A 25,252-nucleotide genomic window follows, 5' to 3' on the forward strand; every position below is an offset into this window, starting at 1 on the left:
GATTTTCAGCAGGTATTCCTAGTACAGTTAGTGTTACCTCAGCTGTTGACTGTTTCAGGTAGTTTATTACTAATGAGTTGCTGGATATAATAGTACAGTTCACAAATCAACGAGGAAATGAATTGAAAGTGTCTGGAAAATTAGTTGATTGGCATGATACAGACAGATGCGAGCTTCTTTCATTTTTAGGCTTGCTGATTCTGTATGGCGTCCAGAAGAGCCAGGGGAAACCTATTGATGAATTTTGGGACTCTGAATATGGCACTCCTCTATTCTGTGCTACCATGCCGAGGAGGCGATATCAGGACATTCTGCGTTCACTTCGTTTTGACGACCGCATCACAAGACTTGAAAGGAAAGAGAGGACTGGAAATAAGGCTGAAGCTGTACAGGAAATATTTGATTTGTTTGCCGTGCAATGTCAAACATTTATACCTTCCAGCAACATTACTGTTGATGAACATCTTTGCGTATACAGAGGTCGGTGCAGTTTCAAGGTCTACATTCCTTCAAAGCCAGGAAAGTACGGCATCAAGATATGGTGCGCAGTAGACTGTGAACTTGGTTATCTGACAAATCTTCAAATGTACACTGGAAGGAGTGGTGATGTGAGAGAAGTGAATCAAGGCAAGAGAGTGGTCTTAGATTTAGTGCGTCATCTGGCTGGCAGTGGTAGGAATATTACAACTGACAGTTTTTTCATGAGCTATGACCTTGGCCAAGAATTGTTGAAAATGAAGTTGACACTTGTAGGTACTCTACATTCTGCAAGAAAAGAAGTCCCAAAAGAGTTTTTGCCTTCGAAAACTAGGGAAGAATGCACTACCAGATTTGCATACAGTGGTAAAACCCTATTAGTTTTGTATGTTCCAAAAAGAAATAAGGCTGTGTTACTCCTGTCAACACAACACCAATCATTTGAAGTGCCCAAGGAAAACAACTTGAAACAAAAACCAGAAGTAGTATTGTATTACAACTCAACAAAATCAGGTGTTGATACACTAGATCAAATGAACTCTTACTATTCTGTGAAAAAGGGTACAAAACGTTGGCCATTAGCAGTATTTTATGATCTTGTCGATCTAGCTGCACGCAATCCCTACAGACTCTTCTGTGTTGCTGTTGAAAAAAATAGACATCTTTTTGTAATGAAGTTGGCCAAATAAACGGCAAAGCCCCAAGTTGAACGTCGTTTGAGTTTACCACAAGCAAGGAACAAGGATATTATTAGCAGTACCAAACGGTGTGGATTTGATGATCTGTTAAGACAATGGACATCCATACTTAATACCCGACAATCAGAAGAGAAAGCGAGGCAGATGCTCCATTTGCCCCCGATCAAAGGACACAAAATACAGTTCAACATGCAAAAAGTGTAACAAATTTGTTTGCAAGGAACATTCTGAAATAGTTACTACTTGCAAAATATGTGCAGATGACTATGGTACAGATTCCAGTTAGAATTATGTTTCCTGTTGAGCTGTTCATCACATTTTCTGTAAATTTGAAGCCATTGTGAAACATTTATGAGTGAAACAAATTATGACTTAGAGTAATATTGTGCCTTCTGATATGTAATTACTCTGCCATATGCAATTTAATTCTACTATGTACATACCTGTTAAAAAAGCTGTGAAATGTGTCTAAATAATAAATAAAATGTAAACAGTATTAAACAACAGTACGTTGTTCTCTGAATGATTAGTACACACAGTCAATTATATATTGATTGGGGTCATGTATGACCCCAGATGGAGTACTAGGGAAATTTTAGCAGAGTGAGTCCTAGGGTTAATGGTTGTTGAAACTGATACTGAGGTTAGTTGGTCTGTTTGGGGTATAAAAGGACAAGCTACAGGGTATCATTCCTTTTTTCATCACACAACAAAGTCTCACAGTAAAACACTTCCCAAAAGGGGTTGGGGAAAATAAAAGGGGTAAAACTGACTGGGAACCACACCGAAAGAAAAAAGTAAATAAGCGAACCACAACAGGAAAACTTGCACTAAAAGGGAAAGTAGGGAAAGGTATTAAAATCATATAGCAGATGACCTGAGCTGGCTGATAACAAGAATAAGAGGATGAGCCAGCCACTCAGCAACACACTAAAATCTCCAGCCTAAACGGCAAGGCGAGATGAACAGACACAGGGAAACCCTTAAATTGTACGATAAAAAACCCTCAGGAATATAACTTAAAAAACTACACCAGCCATGAGATATTTTCACCCAATACCATAATTAGGTTGCTGGGAAGGGTAAAAGTCCACTGCAGAGCAGCTAAAATCAGGAAATCTAACAAGATGTGGATGAGTCATATGGGAGTCACAGTGACACTGAGGTAGGTCCTCGAGATGGAGGTGGTGACCATGGGTTAGGTACATATGGTCGATGCGGAACCAGCAAAGGACAACAGAGGCTCGTGCGATTGGCTCGCATGGGTACCTCCCACACATTTGTTATCTCCTTGATATCACGGAGTTTATTGGGTGTACTTGGTGCACCATTCAGTACCTCAAATCAATCGTCTACAGGCCGTTCTCCAGAATTGCCTGTTTGGATAGGCCGTCAGCAAGTTCATTGCCTGGTATACTGACATGTCCTGGGCTCCAAATGAAGGTCACTTTAACATCCACTGTTGCCGAGGATGTGAACAGACTTTTGAATAGTCACTGCCAAAGGATGTGAAGGGAAGTACTGGTCAAGTGCTTTTACAGTGCTTAAGCAGTAACTACAGGAGACTAAGGACTCACTGGCGCAGGAACAGATATGCTCAAAGAGTGCGACAGATGGCTACGAACTCTGCAGTGAAAACACTGTAGCCATCCAGCAAGCAGCACTGTTTAGTATGTCCAATATGAGCGTAAGTGAAGCCAACAAGACCGTCAACCACTGGTCCATTGGTGTGGACTATTTCTGATCCATGAACTCACTGAGGAGAGAGAAAAATTGCCAGCAGAGGGACGACCTGGAACAGCCTTTTGGGCCTTAAAGCTCCAGACGAAGCTGTGGCAGAGACATGCACCATGGAGGTGTACATTAAGTGGACCCACAGGAAAGGTGGTAGAGGGGAAAGCATAGAGTTCAGTAAAAAGCGACCAGTGAAAAGGGGACGGTACTTTCGATGGCAAGGCAAACTATGTGTGGGAACAGTGTAATTTGCAAGCAGTAGTTGCCACAAAGGATGAACTCTAGCTTCCACAGTGAGGCTGTTCACTGGGCCCATTCAGTAAGTTCCCATTGCAAACTGAAATCCAGTGGTGGATAGGGTCCTGCAGACAGCACTGAGGGCCATACTGAACTATACACCAAGCTCCATTCATCAATATGGGACTCCAGAGTTTTGTACAGCTGCAGCAGTGTGGGATGATCAGCACTCCAGTCATCAAATATTAAGATGCTGCCAGCACTTGTCCTTAAGCTGACGAAGACGGGGAAGCAAAGTTATGTGGGCGTTGAAGACTGGTCCCAAAAGTAGCATTAAGTATTTGGTCACCAAGGTAAAGTTCTGGATGGGGGTGGACAGTACGACGACAGAAGTGTATACCAAGTCTTGGCAACTGATAACTGAAAGCTGTGAAGGCCGACAACTGCACTCTCTCTGTATGGCTCCCTTCAGCCAGCATTCAGCAACACCAATAGAAGAGCTAGACATAGAAAAATTGTCAGCATATGGAAGGCGAGATACTGAGGACCCTACTGCTAGTGCAAGACCATTGACGCCAATTAAAAAGAGGGGAAGCCAAAGACAGAGTCCTGCAGGACCCATTCTCTTTTATATGGGGTGCACAGTGGGAAGCACTGACGTTAACTCTGAAAGTGCTGAACAACAAGTTCTGTATAAAAATCGAAAAGGGGGGGGCGGCAGAGATCCCACACATGCAGAGCAGTGAAGATATGGTGTTGTCAAGGGGTATTGTAGGCCTTCGTGAGGTCAAGGAAGGCAGCAGTAATGTGGTGTCACTGGGAGAAGGGCGATCGAGTGGCAAGCTCCAGCTGGACCAAGTTACACATACAAGTACACTGATACTCAAATGATGATTGAACTTATTGCAGAATGTACTATTCATTTTGCTGGGTTACAAACATGCTATCCAAGGGCTGATGTTCAAAATTTTAACTTGTTTTATATCATTTACATACCTAATGCCCTAATGCTATAATTCGCAATGAAATTGCGAGTTTGTATAGAGGTCAATATCAAATTCAATGATGTAAAACAAGTTTTGTGAATAAACATTTATTGTTACTCAAAATACAATGTTTCCATTTCCATTCCCAAATGCCAAATCCATTTAATAAGACACATTACACATTTCCAATAATTGGAAGAATGCCATTGGATATGGCTTTTTACAAGCATGTTTTAATTCATCATACCTTTCCATTTATATGTAACACGAATACTTCTGAAATTCTGATTAGTTCTGAAATTCTGATTAGTTCTGAAATTCTGATTAGCTCTGAAATTCTGATAAGTAAAACATGTGTACATCACAGAATTTGGTCACCTCTTAACTTCATTCTAACATTACAAGCAATTCCTTCACATACTTTTTTAAAAATCTTTTAGAGCACCACATTCAATTGATATTTCATTAACAATAATTAGCAGTCCATTTGCTGCACCTTGTAATGCCAATTCATTAGTTTTGTTATTACACCTTTCTATATGGCCAATACGTAATGCAAGAGATTCAGAAGTCAAAGAACCAATTTTTACTACTGTTTGGAGTACCAACAACACATAATATATTTAATTTTGTATTAGATACATATACATCAACATTATCGTCTTTTCCATTGATACCATCCTTTTTACTGAACTAAGGAACTAAATTTGTCAGAAACTGACATGCTTTATCAGTATACTCATCACATTGAATAAAGAGGAATTTATTTAGCGATAAAAGTGAATCACCAAAATGGTAACAGTAATACCATATGTTACAAAATACATTTTCTTCCTATCCAGATGACAATATGTTCTGTACCTCTCAATTCAAATCATTGATAATTTTGTTATATAATTCTAACCCCATTTGAAAAAAATTGGGCAAACTTTGGATCAATCAAATTAATGGTATAAGCACGTGTAATTATTATAACACAAATTTTCAGATGAAACAGTTATATTTTAAAAGAATGGATAAGACCTTTTTCATGATCGCAGTATGGTTGCTCTCTTTCCGAAAGATTGGTTCGCTTCTGCCATGAGGCTGTAAACCAATTCCATTATTTTGGACTACTTTGATACATTCGGAAACAGCTCTGCTTTCTTCCGCTTCCAATACTGTGAAATGTCTTGCAAAGCTAGAGGCCCATTGTAAAGCTTTAGGCTCAGTACGTAATCCCCTCTTACTTCCTCTAAACCAAATTTTTCTGTTGCCATACCTCCTGAACATACAGAGAAGTACATTGAGCCAGACAATGTCCAACGTTGCTGTGATCCTTCATGTTTTCCTAAAGTTTTTAGCTATGTGATGAAAGCAGTGGGCTAAATCTGAATCGGCACCAGCATCACCTCATGGAGTAACTGCCATCGTGAATGGTGTGGATGTGATCATCCTCATTTCCATTATACAATTTCTCCTAACATGCTGCACAAATATACCCACCCAGTTCTCTACAAATTGCAGAAGCTTCAGACATTTCAGAAGGTAATAACATCAGAGAAGTACCAACTGCCACTAATTTCACAGCTTCTAAGAAAACCTCAAACACTCTCCAATAATCAAAATGAGTGTCTAGTTTCCACAAAACTTTCATGACATAGGCAAAGTAATATCTTTATGGTGTGTCCTCATCCAATTGACACATCATAGATGTCACCATATACAGCCAGATGTGAAGATTCACAGGATTTGTTGTCAGTTGAAGTAGAGTCCATATAGTTGTCATTAGGTCCTACAAGATTTCCATTATTGACCTGCAAATAAATCAATATTCTCAATATACATTTCATCATTGCTCGAAACATCTATATCAAGAGATACAGTATACGGTACACTTTTAAACAAGGGAGTATTTGCACATAATTTACACCAGTATGATATTATTAAACATTGGAGGTAAAAGAACTCCATGCTTAACTTCAGGTCAGTAAATGCACTTATGATCCAAAATAATATTACCAAATAAAGTATAGATGCAATCATTTGTGTATATGCATACTTTCGTCTTAGTGGAGCACCCTTGGCAGTAGCCAGAAGACCCCGAGACTCAAGAAGTTAATACAACTGCCGACTCACCATATGTTTTAACAGCTAGCACAGAATGGTGGCAAGGCTGATTGCTACCCCTACCTAATGGGTTCTTACCAGTCTTTAGCACTGGAATGATGATACTTTCCCACCACTGTGACAGAAATATACCATCAGTCCACATGCAGTTGAAGACAGCAAGGTGGTGGTGCTGATAATCCGCTTACAGATGTTTAAGCATTTGGGAATGGAGGCAGTCTGGGCCAGGGGATGTGTCAGGACAGTTAGCAAGGGCACTGAGAAACTCTTACTCACTGAAGGTAGGCATGGAGCAAAACAGGGGTAGTTCTCATTCCACCCGCTGTCTGACAAGACGAAAGGTGGGACAGTAATTCTCAGAAGCAGAGCTGTGAGCACAATGCTTGGCAAGACACTGCAATTATGTCTGGAATGGCAGATACAGCTCCGAATGTAGAAATTCCTGCAGAGATCTGATAGCTGTAGTCGTCTGAGCTTGGTCCAAACCTGCAAAGTAGAGGTTTGTGTTCCAATGAAGGAGACAGTGTCCCAAACACTCCTGCTTCTGTCACTTGATGACTAGATGGACCTGGGCACAGAGCTATTTGAAAGCAATGAGGTTCTCCAGCAAGGAGTGGTGCTTACGACACTGGAGGGCCTGCCTACTGTCATGGCTACAGTGATTTCCAGCAACCACCAGGGCACTGATTTCCACTGCAGGGGGGGGGGGGGGGCGGCAACCTGGGGAACAAGAGATTGCAAATTCAGCTGCAGCAACAATGGTAGTAGTGGTGGTGTGGATCACCTCATCGATGTTGCCATGCAACAGAGAGATTCCAGTGGTAGCGAGGGTAAAAGGGTCACAGTCTGCCTTGGTACGAGCCCATCTGGGCAAGTGGCCAGATGAGGGACGCTGGGGGTAGGGACAGGAGTGGAAAGTGGTCACTACCAAATAAGTCATCGTGAGCTCTCTGGTGGATAGAAAGAAGGCCAGGATCGCAAACTGTGAGAGCAATGGCTGACTATGTGCCATATGCCACACTGAAATGTGTGGGGGCTCCTGTATTTAGTAGGCAAAGGTCAAGTTGAGTTAGTAGGTCCTGAACATCTTTACCATGCCAGTAAGCTTGGTTTCAACCCACAAAGGGTTATGGGTGTTAAAATCAGCCTTAAGTAGAAAAGGTGGGTGAGGGTTGGGATATTAGTGCAGCCAATACATGGGCCGGCACTTCGCCATCTGAAGGGAGGTAATGTTACAGATGGTAATTTCCAGCGTAGTCCTCACCCTGACAGCCACAGCTTCAAAAGGTGTTTGAAGGGGCACAGATCACTATAGACAAAGGTATGGACTCTCCCTGACAGTCTGTCAAAGTCAGTACAGTTTTTGTAGTACCCCATTAGCTATGAAGGGAAGGAGTCCGCATTACAGGAAACCGGGTTTCCTGAAGAACAACAGAAAAAGCAGGTGTAACACAAGCTCAGCCAGGTGGGAGAAAAAACTGCCGCAACTCCACTGGAGGATGACGCATTCTGGAGTTGGGGAAAACATGTAGTGACCAAAGAGGCATGTTACCTCACTATGACCTGCTGCAACCAGCTGAGTATTTACACATCCATTGCCATTGTGGGTGAGGTGTCAGAGATCCAGGTGCTTGGGGGGATGCTAAAATCTCCACCTCATCCTCAGAGGCAGAACTGGTAGGGTGTGGTGGTGTTGGGGCCACCGGGTCCTGTTCCTTAGCCGACTATTTAATTTGATTGCCTTCTCCCTTCTCTTTAGGGGCTTGCTGGGAGGACCTCTCAGAAGTAGCTTCAGGCATGGAGGAAAGACTGTGAAGCCCTTCAACAGTTTGTGGTTCCTTCAGCCACTGGCGAGTGTCCACTGTGCCATTAATGGAGACCTTGGAAGGTTGGGTTTGGATGGGAATATTTTAATAAATCAAAGTCAGAAATAACCCTTAGAATACGATGTTTAATTACCAATATTCACTTTCCCACATTATCACCAGCCAATTGGATACATTTCTGCCAACGATGAACAAGTTTTCTGAAGCCGCCACAGAAGACCACGACACTGTTTCCGCAACCACAATCTCTCAGTAAACTCAACATCTTCATCAGAAGCATAATGATGTCCCCACAGACTCATTATCGGGAACAGATGGAAGTCTGATGGTGCTAAACTAGGACTGTATGGAGGATGCTTGTGCACTTTCATGTTCAGGAGTCAGCATCCGCAGTATCCATCGTGCACAGATCTTCCAATAGCCAAGCAAAGCAATAATGTGACCCACACGTTCTTGTGAAATGCCAATTGTACTCGCAATTTCTCTGAATGATAAAACAATCATCCTGAATCAATATGTCAACATTTTGCTTGTGAAACTCTGGTTGCTGTCACAGGACTTCCAACTGTCACACAGGTCAGATGTTTCCGCCTCAACATCTTTAAACTCACTCACCCAATGATGCACAGTACTCACATCAAAAGAATTACCATAAACTGCTTTCATCCTCTGATGAATCTCCTTTGGGGTGACCTTCTGCTGTCAAGAATTCAATGACTGCAAGTTGCTTAAATCGCATTGACCAACTGTCTGTACAGGGTTACATACTTTACACAGTAACACAACCATTCAATGCTAAGGTTGGTTGGTCTGTTTGTTTAAAAGATGGGGAGGAATCAAACTGCTAGGTCATCAGTCCCTCATTCCAATTAAAATTATTCCACAGGAGTGGGAATAAAATAATCGAGACATACAAAACACACCTGGAAGAAAGAAGAAAACCACAAGAATGACAGAGGGCAACAAACACTAAAATGGACCAATCGGACAAGTAAACCACAGAGACGTGCATGATACATGTAGAAGAGATCAAAACAAGAGAACAGATTACCATGGGTGGCTGACCATGAGAATAAAGAGGAGAAGCCAGCCACTCTGCAACACATTAAAACCTCGACCCTAAAAGCACTAGGGTGGAGGACACAGAGGGACAAAGGACATGCACTAAAATCAAATGATAAAACCCACCCTCACGAATAAAACTTAAAACTAAAGCTGCTGTTGAGGCATTGTCACCCAACACCGAAGGTAGGGTGCTGGAAAAGTTAAAAGTCCACCGCAGAGCAGCTAGCAGTGGGCATTCCAGCAAGAGGTGGACGACTGTCATTTGTGAGCCACAGTGACACTGAGGTGGGTCCCTATGATGGAGGAGGTAACCAAGCATTAGCCATGTATGGCCAATGCGGAGCCAGCAGAGGACAACTGATTCCCTGCAAGAGGACCGCATAAAAGACTTGTGCACATTCGTAGTATCCTTAATGACAAGCAGTTTGTTGCTTACTGTTATGCCATTCAGTCTCCCAAAGCTGAAAAACCATGGCATAAGACAGAATGCAGGTGTTTCGGAGATGCCCATCTCCAAAAGTGATTTCCATATAGCCTGTTCAGCAAGTTTGTTGCCTGGGATTCCAACGTGTCCTGGGGTCCACACAAACACCACTGAACAACGGGACTGTTCCAGGGCACAGACGGACTCCTGAATGGACACTACCAAAGGTTGGCGATAGCTTGTAGCTGCTCAAGGAGTCAATACACAGGAGAAATGACTCACCAGGGCATGAGCGGATGTGCTCAAGAGCAGGAGATATGGCCGCCAGCTCTGCAGTGAAAACACTGCAGCCATCTGGCAAGGACTGCTGTTCAATATGTCCTCCATGAACATACGGAAAGCCTACGTGACCATCAGCCATTGAGCCGTCAGTGTAAACCACTTTTAAGATCCCAGTACACGTCGAGAATTGAGAGGAAGTGATAGCTGAGAGCCACAGGGTTACTGGAGTCCTTAGCGCCATGTGAAAGGTGTAGGAGAATCCGCGGCCTAGGTGTACACCTTGTAGGAGTACGTGAATGGACCTCGAGGAGAGGTGGTAAAGCCAAGTACTCCAGTTCAGACAGAAGGGACCAGACGGAAAACCACAATTTTAAGCCCTGACCTGGGCTGCCGATGCAGGAGATGAACCGCCATTGTTGGCAAAAGTAGACAGTAATCCAAATGCACAAGAGAATGGGTCAAGTAAACAACACTGAGGGCACTGTTGCTCAGGCAGCAGAGGGTATTGAGGTGCTGCCAGCACTTCCGCTTAAGCTGACAAAGATGAGGCAGCTAAGTCAATTGGGCGTCGAAAACCAGTCCTACGAATCGATATGTCTCCACTACAGTGAGTGAATCGCCATTAAGGTAAAGTTCTGGCTCCAGATTAAGGGTGCAACACTGACAGAAATACAGGACGAGATTTCACGGCTGAGAACAAAGATATGGCCCATGACTCTTGTGAATGGCTCCCTGTAGGTGTCACTCAGCAACACCAGTACTGGAGGAGCAATACGAAATGCAGAAGTCATCCGCATACAGAGATGGTGAGACTGACTGCCCTACAGCTGCTGCTAGACTTAATAGCCACTAAAAATAGACACTCAATACCGAGCCCTGTGGAACGCCATTCTCCTAAACACAGGGGAACTATGGGAGGCACCAACGGACATGGAAAGTACAGAGCGAGAGGAAGTTTAGGATAAAATCGAGCCCTGTGGAACGCCATTCTCCTAAACACGGGGGAACTATGGGAGGCACCAACGGACACGGAAAGTACAGAGCGAGAGGAAGTTTAGGATAAAAATCAGGAGCAGAACCCGGGAACCCCAGTCATACACTGACAGATATGATGCCAGTCCACATGACTCCAGAACCCAACCCAACCACTGACACACCATACACTCCAGCAGCTTACAGTTTTAGTGAGGCTGGTGCTCCGGTAGCTACCCACATCAAGCAGGTTTTGCAGCACCAGAATGATCATGCTCTCCTGCCATTGTGATGGAAAGACACCATCGCACTAAACCAGAAGGTTCTTAACAACAGTTTCTTTATTTTAAGCAAGTTGTTCTAATTGATTACCTCCACTAACATCTTACTGTGAACATGACAACCCTAACCCAACAACTATTTTCATTTGTTTGGACCACTAAAGGAGCCACCTGAGGACACATCTGAAAATGGTGCTACCTAAGTGTTTGTGCTCAACTGGCTTCTGTCACAGCCACATTCATTTTACTAAAATGGTATCAACTAATTGTCTACCCACTAAGAAAAAATTGTTTCCCATTCAGGAGACTATTATATGAAAGTAAGTTAATATGCACATAAATTTTTCTGAAGCTCAAATAGACTTTTTAAAAAGTCCAGTTTATATTTGACTTACCATTGTACAATACAGGGTGGCCCAAAAAGGATGGTCACATTTTAAATAACTTTAACTCCATCAGTTTTACAAATTAATGTTATTCAATTACGTAACTAAATGCTCCCAGGCACCCAATTACAAGAACTAACCACAAAAAATCATGTACGGAAAATGACTTCCGGAAGATGGTGTCCTTCCTCGGTGATGCATTCCACAAGTCTTTCCTCGAAATTTTCCATCACTTTCACTACTGTTTCTTCTTGAATTGCCATAATTTCCGCACTGATTGCCTCCTTCAGATCAATTAAGTTTCGGGGCTTCTTTACGTAGACTTTTGACTTTAGGTATCCCCAAAGAAAAAAATCACATGCTGAGAGGTCAGGTGATCTCGCGGGCCAGTGGACATCTCCAAAACGCGAGATGATGTGGTGGGGGAACATCCGCCTTAAAACACACATGGAGTCATTGTCTGTGTGGGCCGTGGCCCCGTCCTGTTGAAACCAAATTCGATCTCGATTTACATGTAACTCTCGCAGTTTCGGCACCAAAAAGCTACGTAGCATGTTAACGTAACGTTTCGAGTTCACTGTGACTGTAGCGTTGTTCTCCTCAAAAAAATAAGGACCAACAATCCCCAATCTTGAAATTCCACACCAGACTGTTACCTTAGCATTATCTGCTGCCCAATACCTGCAGTTTTGTTTATTGACATAGCTATCTAAATGGAAATGGGCTTCATCTGACATAAGAAGCACAATATCATTATTAGAGTACAAAATGTCAAGCATTGATTCACAAAATCGTCTTCGCTGCTCAAAATCACGATCATACAGCTTTTGCGTGATCATAATTTTGTATGGGTGAAACTGTAACTCACGGCTTAAAATACGCTGCAACGAACTACGGCTGAGGCCTAAAGTTTGAGCACGACGCCTAGTGGAACGACGCGGGCTTTGCAGCACTGACGCTCTAACATCATCAATGTTCTGTGGAGTAACTGCCGTACGTGTACGCCCTGTAGATTTACCACTTTTGACAGACCCTGTTGTCCGGAATGCAGTCACCCAACGTGATATGGATCTGCGATCTGGAATGGGTCCATCACGCGCTACACCAAAACGTTGTCGAAACAATCGTTGCACAGTAATAAACGATTCATCATTTCTGAAAACTGTTCCACAGCAAAAACACGATGCTCGACCGTCCACTGCGCCATCTCGTGGCAAACTGGGTGTAATGGCCGACTTGCAGACAGCCGGCAGTGGTCCCCCCTCCTCACCTTTCAATGGTACTACGCAGTTCAAATCCGACCATCCTTTTTGGGCCACCCAATATTACTAATATCATTTGCACTTCCATTGTGAATTATCATAAGCTATTTTGGCATGCTAGATAGCTAACATTTCTTCGCAATTTTTAGAGCTATTATGTACCGTATTTACTCGAATCTAAGCCGCACCTGAAAAATGAGGTCTGAAATTCAAGGTGAGAGAAAAGTTTTAGGCCGCACCTCCAAATCTAAACAAAGTTGGTTCATTGTAATATGAGAGACAATTTAGGTCGAATGGAAGATGATACAGCTACAGTAGTTTGGTTCGAGTCTTAAGCTTAGCAGTTAAGCTTTACCAGGTAGCCATTGCTATGCGTCAGGCGCTCCGTCCGTATTTATAAGGGTACCATTCCTTTTTCACGTGCTTCGTCTGGTTTGAATTGATTGCTTATTTTGCTTTGATCTGATAAGTGCCATTTTCTTTGTTATATGAGTTTATGTCACTAAGCTGAAAATGCATGACTGTACTGTGTCATGCACTGTTTGTCACATTCTGATAGTGCGTGTTTACGGCCTGTCGCCGCTCGCGGCATTGCTTGCTTTTGTGCACACTACCACCGCTTACAATTAAAAAAAAAGAGGAATCGTCTCATTAGCGAAACAATGGCAAGAGACTGCTATTTGTTGTTACTTACACTGCTGCTTTCTTTGATAATGATCAACAAGAACCAAATAGACTGCGTATGATTGAACATGTTCGGAACTGGAGTTAGGCGAAAATTTTTCTCTGTTTGAAAATCTTTGCAGCCGCTTCTTTAGTACATCAAATTCTGCACAGAAATTAGTCATCTTAGATTTAAAAATCTAGTCAGTTGCCGTGCTTCATTTCTGACTGTATCACTATTAGGCATAAGAATAATACACGAATATAAACATGACACAATACGTATATTCTTCCATGTTTGCTGTTGTCTCACTAGTTTCGTAGTTTATTAGGCAGACAGGATTTAAATGAGATAGCAGCAAACACGAAGGAATACATGGCAAAATGTTTATATTCGTATTATTCTTATGGTGAAGAGAATACTGCATCTGATTCACATTTCATCAGGTTCCTATTAGCAACCATCTCTTCTCAGGTAGGAAAAAAATTCAGAACGTAGAGTTGGTCATATTGACAAACATCCGTAACAGTCTTGCCAGTCGGATTTTCATAGTACATTGAAATTTTGCTACATTCGAAGATGAACAATATGGAATTTGTATTCTTCTTTGGATAATGTATGAAAATGCAGTGGTCTAAACTCAGGGCAGAGAAAAAGCTCATCTTCCACCCTTTCTTAAAATATATTTCCTGACGCAGAGGTTTTGGCGCCAGTATTTATCTTTGTGCCTACAAAGCATGCCTGTGTAGCACTACATATATTCGACGGCAGAAGTTAGTTGTGGCGGCACCTACTAACATTTTTCAGAACTTCCGCTTGCTTTGCACTATTCTAAGCCGCATGCGGGGTTTTGGATTACAAAAACCGGAAAAATAGTGCAGCCTCGATTCGAGTAAATACGGTAAGTATTAGTAAGTATAAATAAATTTACACACAGAAACAACATATGTTGTAACTGTTATTGGCAACTGAGTATGCATCGAGCTCCCCTGCTGCTAGACATGTGAACTGTTAATACTGTTCATTGTCTAACTATGAAAGAGCACTACCTTTTTTTGCAACACAATGATTACTTACCCTTCGTGTTACTGGCACAGCATTCACCTGAAAGGAAATAAAGTGAGAAATTAGAATCAAATATTTTTTTCCAAAATTATTCTGCACTTCACACACAGCATCAGTTAGGAGCGAAAGACATAGGAATACATATCACAGCAGTTCATCTGAACTATTATTTCATCATAGTTTGTATGTTTAATAAAATTTAAGTTTATGAACTGTATATTTTAAAATATTCACTGCCCAATTATTTTAGTTAACTCTCCTTACACTGTCACCCACACTACAACATACCTCAAACAACAAACATCAATTGACTCCTGCTTTATGAAGTAAAACATGTCCACCTTACCTTAAATTACTGCAACTGCACCTGTGTTCCATCTGAAACAAGACGAGATAGGTGATTTTACTGTTCGAAGTTATAGTGTAAATATTTAATAATTTAACATGATTATCAGATAGGAGCGAAAGACATAAGATTACATATCAAAGTAGTTCATCTGAACTATTATATCATCACATAATCCAACCCAAATATGAAAATCCAGATTGTGCCACTTCCTTGGAGTGGAGCCCCCTTCCCCCCATCACCCAAACTTAACCTTTAATTCATTGCACCCAATTCACTTCTCCATCTGAAACATACGACGAATAATTGGCATTATCATCAATAATATTTTCAGCAATTATTGTATCTTACACGCAACAGTCAGATAGGAGCGAAAGACATGAAAATATATCACAGTAGTTCATCTGAACTATTATATCATCATTGCAGACAAATATTTTGGCAAATTTTGATACAATTCATACCACAATACGAGACGTGTTGTAAGATCTGGGAGTATGTATGGACAAGAAAAAAATTCCCAGCACGATGAGGCTTTTTACTGAGTGAAAATACACTTTCCCAGATGTATGTAAATTCCCCCCCCCCCCCCCCCCACCCAAATAAGTGACAACATGCTATCCCTCAGAGCTGTAAAGCTTATCAATGTTTTGGAAAGATCTTTGATGCAGGGCAACATGTATACTGCATATTTTTTATTATGGAAGTACAAGTATGAATTCCATCAAATACAGCATGGTAGTTTCCAAAGCACTGAATTTCCTGCATGGTGCACTTTTGTCAGCCGTATCACGTGACCCACCAAGCAATGACAGACATTCAGATCATAGGCCATGCTATGTAGTCATCCAATAACACCACTTACGAAGCAGAAACACACAAATAGGAAATTTTTTGCCACTTTTTCCAAGAGTGTGGTTAGTCAGAATCCTAACAGCACGGGTTAAATTGCAGCAACAGAATATCTCTGACAATCATGATTATAAATTTCACTATTGTTCACACAACTCTTACGAAGGATAATTATAGTTTCCTGCCTATGGCAACACTAACAACATTCCTACCGAAACATGTAAGTACGGCCCTGGTCCTATTCTGGAGTAGACTAATGCCTATTTCGTTTCTTTAATGAACAGTCATTTTTAGAAATTTCTGAAAAAAAAATCCTGGTAAACTTAAATTATATCTTGTGCATTTTGCCTTGGACAAATTATTTTTGACATGCTGGTGAGGGACATTTCTAATTTTTCTAGATAAACACATTTAATTGACTTAAACAGTAAATTAGACACGTCTCAGACCTGGAGTTAGTATTGCCCCATTTAAATACAGCCACGTTCAAAATTGTCAACTTTTGTAACTTCAATTTAAATAAAGCTAACTAACAAATGCATTGTCTAACAATGAATCAGTGATGCAATGTACCATATCCTGTTCTGAAAAACATGTTGTAAGAATAATTGATACTTCAGTATGTCAATGCAGCATACAGGCCACACCTAGTAGTGAAGAAATGAGTAACAAATGCTGTACATCAACATAGAAATATTAACTGTATTATTTTAAGCAACCAATATAAGCTTCATATGGGATAATGTTTGCAATCCTCAAATACAGAAAAACCTATACTTCACGAGACAGTTGGCAATCCTAACTTTGTACTGCAACACTGAACACTAGTGTCTAAGTACCCTCACCCCCTCCTAATCCACAAATAGACAAGGCATAATTACACTACTGGCTGCAGCATTTAGTACGCTGCTGCTTGCATTACACACTGCTCCACCACCCATATATGCACACCACTACACACACTGGTAAGAATTACCGTATTCTGAACACTATTACAATGAACCAACAAATTTAAATCAAAAACCCATTATTAGCATGAACCAGCAAATTTCAACCACCAACTCAGACAAAATTTCCACGAAACTCAAATGTAGTAATCTATAAATGCTTACCTTTAATGTAATTTCCACCGAGACCAGCTGGCACACAATTCACTATCCAAACAGTACAGATAGCAGTCTACCCATACATTCACACCATGTGTCAAAATGTTATGGCCTTTTCTTCAACATCACATATGTAATATATTTACATTTCTGATCAGAAGTATCCAGGCATCTAATAGTGGACATGGCAGGTAACATTCACCAGGCATCTGCCAAACCCAAATTCTTCCATTGAGTGCCATAAGGCACAGCACAAATAACTTGTCTGCAGCACTATTTTGACACTGCTGCTCTCTCTACCCTGTAATGAAAAAAATACTGTAAAACCTGCATATACTGTTATTCTTCAACTTCTCTATTATAAAACACTCAGATAGAGCTAAAGTCAGCAACAATAATCAGCCGCTTCTCTTTCACATCACAGAACTGAATATTACACTCAAGTCTAGGAGACAAATTCACTGTTGAGAGGTAACACAGTAATGCTGCTATATGTTTCTCATAGCTACAAGGCTAGGCCTAATTCTGTGTGTGTGTGTGTGTGTGTGTGTGTGTGTGTGTGTGTGTGTGTGTGTGTGTGTGAAGATGGTATGGGGATGCATCTACATCTACATGGATAATCTGAAAATCACATCTAAGTACCTGGCAGAGGGTTCATCGAACCACCTTCACAATTCTCTATTATGCCAATCTTGTACAGCACATGGAAAGAATGGACACCTATATCTTTCCGTACGAGCTCTGATTTCCCTTATTTTACTGTGGTGATCATTCCGGCCTATGCATTAAAAGCATACGTATCAGTAACCAACAATAGATTCATAACAATTCTGAAAGTATATCAAGATGTTAAACTTCCATAAAAAGCAGCAGTCAGTAACCCGTTGCAAATACTGCACAATGTATGACATTTTGTTCGAAGTTTTTTAGGATAACCAAATCCCCTGTCCAACCTCCAAGTTCAAACTGTGTAATGTAAATTGAAACAGCAGTGAGCAAGCTTATAGATGTTTAAGCATTTGGGAATGGAGGCAGTCTGGGCCAGGGGATGTGTCAGGACAGTTAGCAAGGGCACTGAGAAACTCTTACTCACTGAAGGTAGGCATGGAGCAAAACAGGGGTAGTTCTCATTCCACCCGCTGTCTGACAAGACGAAAGGTGGGACAGTAATTCTCAGAAGCAGAGCTGTGAGCACAATGCTTGGCAAGACACTGCAATTATGTCTGGAATGGCAGATACAGCTCCGAATGTAGAAATTCCTGCAGAGATCTGATAGCTGTAGTCGTCTGAGCTTGGTCCAAACCTGCAAAGTAGAGGTTTGTGTTCCAATGAAGGAGACAGTGTCCCAAACACTCCTGCTTCTGTCACTTGATGACTAGATGGACCTGGGCACAGAGCTATTTGAAAGCAATGAGGTTCTCCAGCAAGGAGTGGTGCTTACGACACTGGAGGGCCTGCCTACTGTCATGGCTACAGTGATTTCCAGCAACCACCAGGGCACTGATTTCCACTGCAGGGGGGGGGGGGCGGCAACCTGGGGAACAAGAGATTGCAAATTCAGCTGCAGCAACAATGGTAGTAGTGGTGGTGTGGATCACCTCATCGATGTTGCCATGCAACAGAGAGATTCCAGTGGTAGCGAGGGTAAAAGGGTCACAGTCTGCCTTGGTACGAGCCCATCTGGGCAAGTGGCCAGATGAGGGACGCTGGGGGTAGGGACAGGAGTGGAAAGTGGTCACTACCAAATAAGTCATCGTGAGCTCTCTGGTGGATAGAAAGAAGGCCAGGATCGCAAACTGTGAGAGCAATGGCTGACTATGTGCCATATGCCACACTGAAATGTGTGGGGGCTCCTGTATTTAGTAGGCAAAGGTCAAGTTGAGTTAGTAGGTCCTGAACATCTTTACCATGCCAGTAAGCTTGGTTTCAACCCACAAAGGGTTATGGGTGTTAAAATCAGCCTTAAGTAGAAAAGGTGGGTGAGGGTTGGGATATTAGTGCAGCCAATACATGGGCCGGCACTTCGCCATCTGAAGGGAGGTAATGTTACAGATGGTAATTTCCAGCGTAGTCCTCACCCTGACAGCCACAGCTTCAAAAGGTGTTTGAAGGGGCACAGATCACTATAGACAAAGGTATGGACTCTCCCTGACAGTCTGTCAAAGTCAGTACAGTTTTTGTAGTACCCCATTAGCTATGAAGGGAAGGAGTCCGCATTACAGGAAACCGGGTTTCCTGAAGAACAACAGAAAAAGCAGGTGTAACACAAGCTCAGCCAGGTGGGAGAAAAAACTGCCGCAACTCCACTGGAGGATGACGCATTCTGGAGTTGGGGAAAACATGTAGTGACCAAAGAGGCATGTTACCTCACTATGACCTGCTGCAACCAGCTGAGTATTTACACATCCATTGCCATTGTGGGTGAGGTGTCAGAGATCCAGGTGCTTGGGGGGATGCTAAAATCTCCACCTCATCCTCAGAGGCAGAACTGGTAGGGTGTGGTGGTGTTGGGGCCACCGGGTCCTGTTCCTTAGCCGACTATTTAATTTGATTGCCTTCTCCCTTCTCTTTAGGGGCTTGCTGGGAGGACCTCTCAGAAGTAGCTTCAGGCATGGAGGAAAGACTGTGAAGCCCTTCAACAGTTTGTGGTTCCTTCAGCCACTGGCGAGTGTCCACTGTGCCATTAATGGAGACCTTGGAAGGTTGGGTTTGGATGGGAATATTTTAATAAATCAAAGTCAGAAATAACCCTTAGAATACGATGTTTAATTACCAATATTCACTTTCCCACATTATCACCAGCCAATTGGATACATTTCTGCCAACGATGAACAAGTTTTCTGAAGCCGCCACAGAAGACCACGACACTGTTTCCGCAACCACAATCTCTCAGTAAACTCAACATCTTCATCAGAAGCATAATGATGTCCCCACAGACTCATTATCGGGAACAGATGGAAGTCTGATGGTGCTAAACTAGGACTGTATGGAGGATGCTTGTGCACTTTCATGTTCAGGAGTCAGCATCCGCAGTATCCATCGTGCACAGATCTTCCAATAGCCAAGCAAAGCAATAATGTGACCCACACGTTCTTGTGAAATGCCAATTGTACTCGCAATTTCTCTGAATGATAAAACAATCATCCTGAATCAATATGTCAACATTTTGCTTGTGAAACTCTGGTTGCTGTCACAGGACTTCCAACTGTCACACAGGTCAGATGTTTCCGCCTCAACATCTTTAAACTCACTCACCCAATGATGCACAGTACTCACATCAAAAGAATTACCATAAACTGCTTTCATCCTCTGATGAATCTCCTTTGGGGTGACCTTCTGCTGTCAAGAATTCAATGACTGCAAGTTGCTTAAATCGCATTGACCAACTGTCTGTACAGGGTTACATACTTTACACAGTAACACAACCATTCAATGCTAAGGTTGGTTGGTCTGTTTGTTTAAAAGATGGGGAGGAATCAAACTGCTAGGTCATCAGTCCCTCATTCCAATTAAAATTATTCCACAGGAGTGGGAATAAAATAATCGAGACATACAAAACACACCTGGAAGAAAGAAGAAAACCACAAGAATGACAGAGGGCAACAAACACTAAAATGGACCAATCGGACAAGTAAACCACAGAGACGTGCATGATACATGTAGAAGAGATCAAAACAAGAGAACAGATTACCATGGGTGGCTGACCATGAGAATAAAGAGGAGAAGCCAGCCACTCTGCAACACATTAAAACCTCGACCCTAAAAGCACTAGGGTGGAGGACACAGAGGGACAAAGGACATGCACTAAAATCAAATGATAAAACCCACCCTCACGAATAAAACTTAAAACTAAAGCTGCTGTTGAGGCATTGTCACCCAACACCGAAGGTAGGGTGCTGGAAAAGTTAAAAGTCCACCGCAGAGCAGCTAGCAGTGGGCATTCCAGCAAGAGGTGGACGACTGTCATTTGTGAGCCACAGTGACACTGAGGTGGGTCCCTATGATGGAGGAGGTAACCAAGCATTAGCCATGTATGGCCAATGCGGAGCCAGCAGAGGACAACTGATTCCCTGCAAGAGGACCGCATAAAAGACTTGTGCACATTCGTAGTATCCTTAATGACAAGCAGTTTGTTGCTTACTGTTATGCCATTCAGTCTCCCAAAGCTGAAAAACCATGGCATAAGACAGAATGCAGGTGTTTCGGAGATGCCCATCTCCAAAAGTGATTTCCATATAGCCTGTTCAGCAAGTTTGTTGCCTGGGATTCCAACGTGTCCTGGGGTCCACACAAACACCACTGAACAACGGGACTGTTCCAGGGCACAGACGGACTCCTGAATGGACACTACCAAAGGTTGGCGATAGCTTGTAGCTGCTCAAGGAGTCAATACACAGGAGAAATGACTCACCAGGGCATGAGCGGATGTGCTCAAGAGCAGGAGATATGGCCGCCAGCTCTGCAGTGAAAACACTGCAGCCATCTGGCAAGGACTGCTGTTCAATATGTCCTCCATGAACATACGGAAAGCCTACGTGACCATCAGCCATTGAGCCGTCAGTGTAAACCACTTTTAAGATCCCAGTACACGTCGAGAATTGAGAGGAAGTGATAGCTGAGAGCCACAGGGTTACTGGAGTCCTTAGCGCCATGTGAAAGGTGTAGGAGAATCCGCGGCCTAGGTGTACACCTTGTAGGAGTACGTGAATGGACCTCGAGGAGAGGTGGTAAAGCCAAGTACTCCAGTTCAGACAGAAGGGACCAGACGGAAAACCACAATTTTAAGCCCTGACCTGGGCTGCCGATGCAGGAGATGAACCGCCATTGTTGGCAAAAGTAGACAGTAATCCAAATGCACAAGAGAATGGGTCAAGTAAACAACACTGAGGGCACTGCTGAACCACAAACCATAGTCAATGTGGGATTGAACAAGGGCTCTGTACAGCTGCAGTAGCATATAGAGATTTGCACCCCAGTTGATGTTGCTCAGGCAGCAGAGGGTATTGAGGTGCTGCCAGCACTTCCGCTTAAGCTGACAAAGATGAGGCAGCTAAGTCAATAGGGCGTCGAAAACCAGTCCTACGAATCGATATGTCTCCACTACAGTGAGTGAATCGCCATTAAGGTAAAGTTCTGGCTCCAGATTAAGGGTGCAACACTGACAGAAATACAGGACGAGATTTCACGGCTGAGAACAAAGATATGGCCCATGACTCTTGTGAATGGCTCCCTGTAGGTGTCACTCAGCAACACCAGTACTGGAGGAGCAATACGAAATGCAGAAGTCATCCGCATACAGAGATGGTGAGACTGACTGCCCTACAGCTGCTGCTAGACTTAATAGCCACTAAAAATAGACACTCAATACCGAGCCCTGTGGAACGCCATTCTCCTAAACACAGGGGAACTATGGGAGGCACCAACGGACACGGAAAGTACAGAGCGAGAGGAAGTTTAGGATAAAATCGAGCCCTGTGGAACGCCATTCTCCTAAACACGGGGGAACTATGGGAGGCACCAACGGACACGGAAAGTACAGAGTGAGAGGAAGTTTAGGATAAAAATCAGGAGCAGAACCCGGGAACCCCAGTCATACACTGACAGATATGATGCCAGTCCACATGACTCCAGAACCCAACCCAACCACTGACACACCATACACTCCAGCAGCTTACAGTTTTAGTGAGGCTGGTGCTCCGGTAGCTACCCACATCAAGCAGGTTTTGCAGCACCAGAATGATCATGCTCTCCTGCCATTGTGATGGAAAGACACCATCGCACTAAACCAGAAGGTTCTTAACAACAGTTTCTTTATTTTAAGCAAGTTGTTCTAATTGATTACCTCCACTAACATCTTACTGTGAACATGACAACCCTAACCCAACAACTATTTTCATTTGTTTGGACCACTAAAGGAGCCACCTGAGGACACATCTGAAAATGGTGCTACCTAAGTGTTTGTGCTCAACTGGCTTCTGTCACAGCCACATTCATTTTACTAAAATGGTATCAACTAATTGTCTACCCACTAAGAAAAAATTGTTTCCCATTCAGGAGACTATTATATGAAAGTAAGTTAATATGCACATAAATTTTTCTGAAGCTCAAATAGACTTTTTAAAAAGTCCAGTTTATATTTGACTTACCATTGTACAATACAGGGTGGCCCAAAAAGGATGGTCACATTTTAAATAACTTTAACTCCATCAGTTTTACAAATTAATGTTATTCAATTACGTAACTAAATGCTCCCAGGCACCCAATTACAAGAACTAACCACAAAAAATCATGTACGGAAAATGACTTCCGGAAGATGGTGTCCTTCCTCGGTGATGCATTCCACAAGTCTTTCCTCGAAATTTTCCATCACTTTCACTACTGTTTCTTCTTGAATTGCCATAATTTCCGCACTGATTGCCTCCTTCAGATCAATTAAGTTTCGGGGCTTCTTTACGTAGACTTTTGACTTTAGGTATCCCCCAAAGAAAAAAATCACATGCTGAGAGGTCAGGTGATCTCGCGGGCCAGTGGACATCTCCAAAACGCGAGATGATGCGGTGGGGGAACATCCGCCTTAAAACACACATGGAGTCATTGTCTGTGTGGGCCGTGGCCCCGTCCTGTTGAAACCAAATTCGATCTCGATTTACATGTAACTCTCGCAGTTTCGGCACCAAAAAGCTACGTAGCATGTTAACGTAACGTTTCGAGTTCACTGTGACTGTAGCGTTGTTCTCCTCAAAAAAATAAGGACCAACAATCCCCAATCTTGAAATTCCACACCAGACTGTTACCTTAGCATTATCTGCTGCCCAATACCTGCAGTTTTGTTTATTGACATAGCTATCTAAATGGAAATGGGCTTCATCTGACATAAGAAGCACAATATCATTATTAGAGTACAAAATGTCAAGCATTGATTCACAAAATCGTCTTCGCTGCTCAAAATCACGATCCTACAGCTTTTGCATGATCATAATTTTGTATGGGTGAAACTGTAACTCACGGCTTAAAATACGCTGCAACGAACTACGGCTGAGGCCTAAAGTTTGAGCACGACGCCTAGTGGAACGACGCGGGCTTTGCAGCACTGACGCTCTAACATCATCAATGTTCTGTGGAGTAACTGCCGTACGTGTACGCCCTGTAGATTTACCACTTTTGACAGACCCTGTTGTCCGGAATGCAGTCACCCAACGTGATATGGATCTGCGATCTGGAATGGGTCCATCACGCGCTACACCAAAACGTTGTCGAAACAATCGTTGCACAGTAATAAACGATTCATCATTTCTGAAAACTGTTCCACAGCAAAAACACGATGCTCGACCGTCCACTGCGCCATCTCGTGGCAAACTGGGTGTAATGGCCGACTTGCAGACAGCCGGCAGTGGTCCCCCCTCCTCACCTTTCAATGGTACTACGCAGTTCAAATCCGACCATCCTTTTTGGGCCACCCAATATTACTAATATCATTTGCACTTCCATTGTGAATTATCATAAGCTATTTTGGCATGCTAGATAGCTAACATTTCTTCGCAATTTTTAGAGCTATTATGTACCGTATTTACTCGAATCTAAGCCGCACCTGAAAAATGAGGTCTGAAATTCAAGGTGAGAGAAAAGTTTTAGGCCGCACCTCCAAATCTAAACAAAGTTGGTTCATTGTAATATGAGAGACAATTTAGGTCGAATGGAAGATGATACAGCTACAGTAGTTTGGTTCGAGTCTTAAGCTTAGCAGTTAAGCTTTACCAGGTAGCCATTGCTATGCGTCAGGCGCTCCGTCCGTATTTATAAGGGTACCATTCCTTTTTCACGTGCTTCGTCTGGTTTGAATTGATTGCTTATTTTGCTTTGATCTGATAAGTGCCATTTTCTTTGTTATATGAGTTTATGTCACTAAGCTGAAAATGCATGACTGTACTGTGTCATGCACTGTTTGTCACATTCTGATAGTGCGTGTTTACGGCCTGTCGCCGCTCGCGGCATTGCTTGCTTTTGTGCACACTACTGCCGCTTACAATTAAAAAAAAGAGGAATCGTCTCATTAGCGAAACAATGGCAAGAGACTGCTATTTGTTGTTACTTACACTGCTGCTTTCTTTGATAATGATCAACAAGAACCAAATAGACTGCGTATGATTGAACATGTTCGGAACTGGAGTTAGGCGAAAATTTTTCTCTGTTTGAAAATCTTTGCAGCCGCTTCTTTAGTACATCAAATTCTGCACAGAAATTAGTCATCTTAGATTTAAAAATCTAGTCAGTTGCCGTGCTTCATTTCTGACTGTATCACTATTAGGCATAAGAATAATACACGAATATAAACATGACACAATACGTATATTCTTCCATGTTTGCTGTTGTCTCACTAGTTTCGTAGTTTATTAGGCAGACAGGATTTAAATGAGATAGCAGCAAACACGAAGGAATACATGGCAAAATGTTTATATTCGTATTATTCTTATGGTGAAGAG

At 42.5% G+C, this 25,252-nt stretch overlaps 1 protein-coding gene and 3 non-coding genes across 4 annotated transcripts in view; all 4 read right to left on the reverse strand.

The window, feature by feature from the left end:
• Positions 1–4,254: 4,254 nt before the first annotated feature.
• LOC124787816 (tRNA N(3)-methylcytidine methyltransferase METTL6) overlaps positions 4,255–25,252 on the reverse strand; it is a 28,791-nt gene continuing 7,793 nt past the window's right edge. The window contains exons 7-11 of the mRNA XM_047254748.1: positions 16,779–17,073; positions 15,068–15,100; positions 14,815–14,846; positions 14,481–14,507; positions 4,255–5,928 (exon numbers count right to left, since the gene is read on the reverse strand). The gene's annotated coding sequence lies outside the window, so the exon portion shown is untranslated. The remainder of the gene's footprint in view (positions 5,929–14,480; positions 14,508–14,814; positions 14,847–15,067; positions 15,101–16,778; positions 17,074–25,252) is intronic.
• On the reverse strand, positions 14,573–14,655 carry LOC124791146. The gene has a single exon (XR_007016563.1). It is a non-coding gene; the product is annotated as a small nucleolar RNA snR60/Z15/Z230/Z193/J17 (small nucleolar RNA).
• On the reverse strand, positions 14,912–14,994 carry LOC124791140. Its single transcript, XR_007016558.1, has one exon. It is a non-coding gene; the product is annotated as a small nucleolar RNA snR60/Z15/Z230/Z193/J17 (small nucleolar RNA).
• Positions 15,166–15,246, reverse strand: LOC124791143. The gene has a single exon (XR_007016561.1). It is a non-coding gene; the product is annotated as a small nucleolar RNA snR60/Z15/Z230/Z193/J17 (small nucleolar RNA).

The sequence above is a fragment of the Schistocerca piceifrons genome, chromosome 3 (assembly GCF_021461385.2).
Source record: "Schistocerca piceifrons isolate TAMUIC-IGC-003096 chromosome 3, iqSchPice1.1, whole genome shotgun sequence".
Lineage (NCBI taxonomy): Eukaryota > Metazoa > Arthropoda > Insecta > Orthoptera > Acrididae > Schistocerca > Schistocerca piceifrons.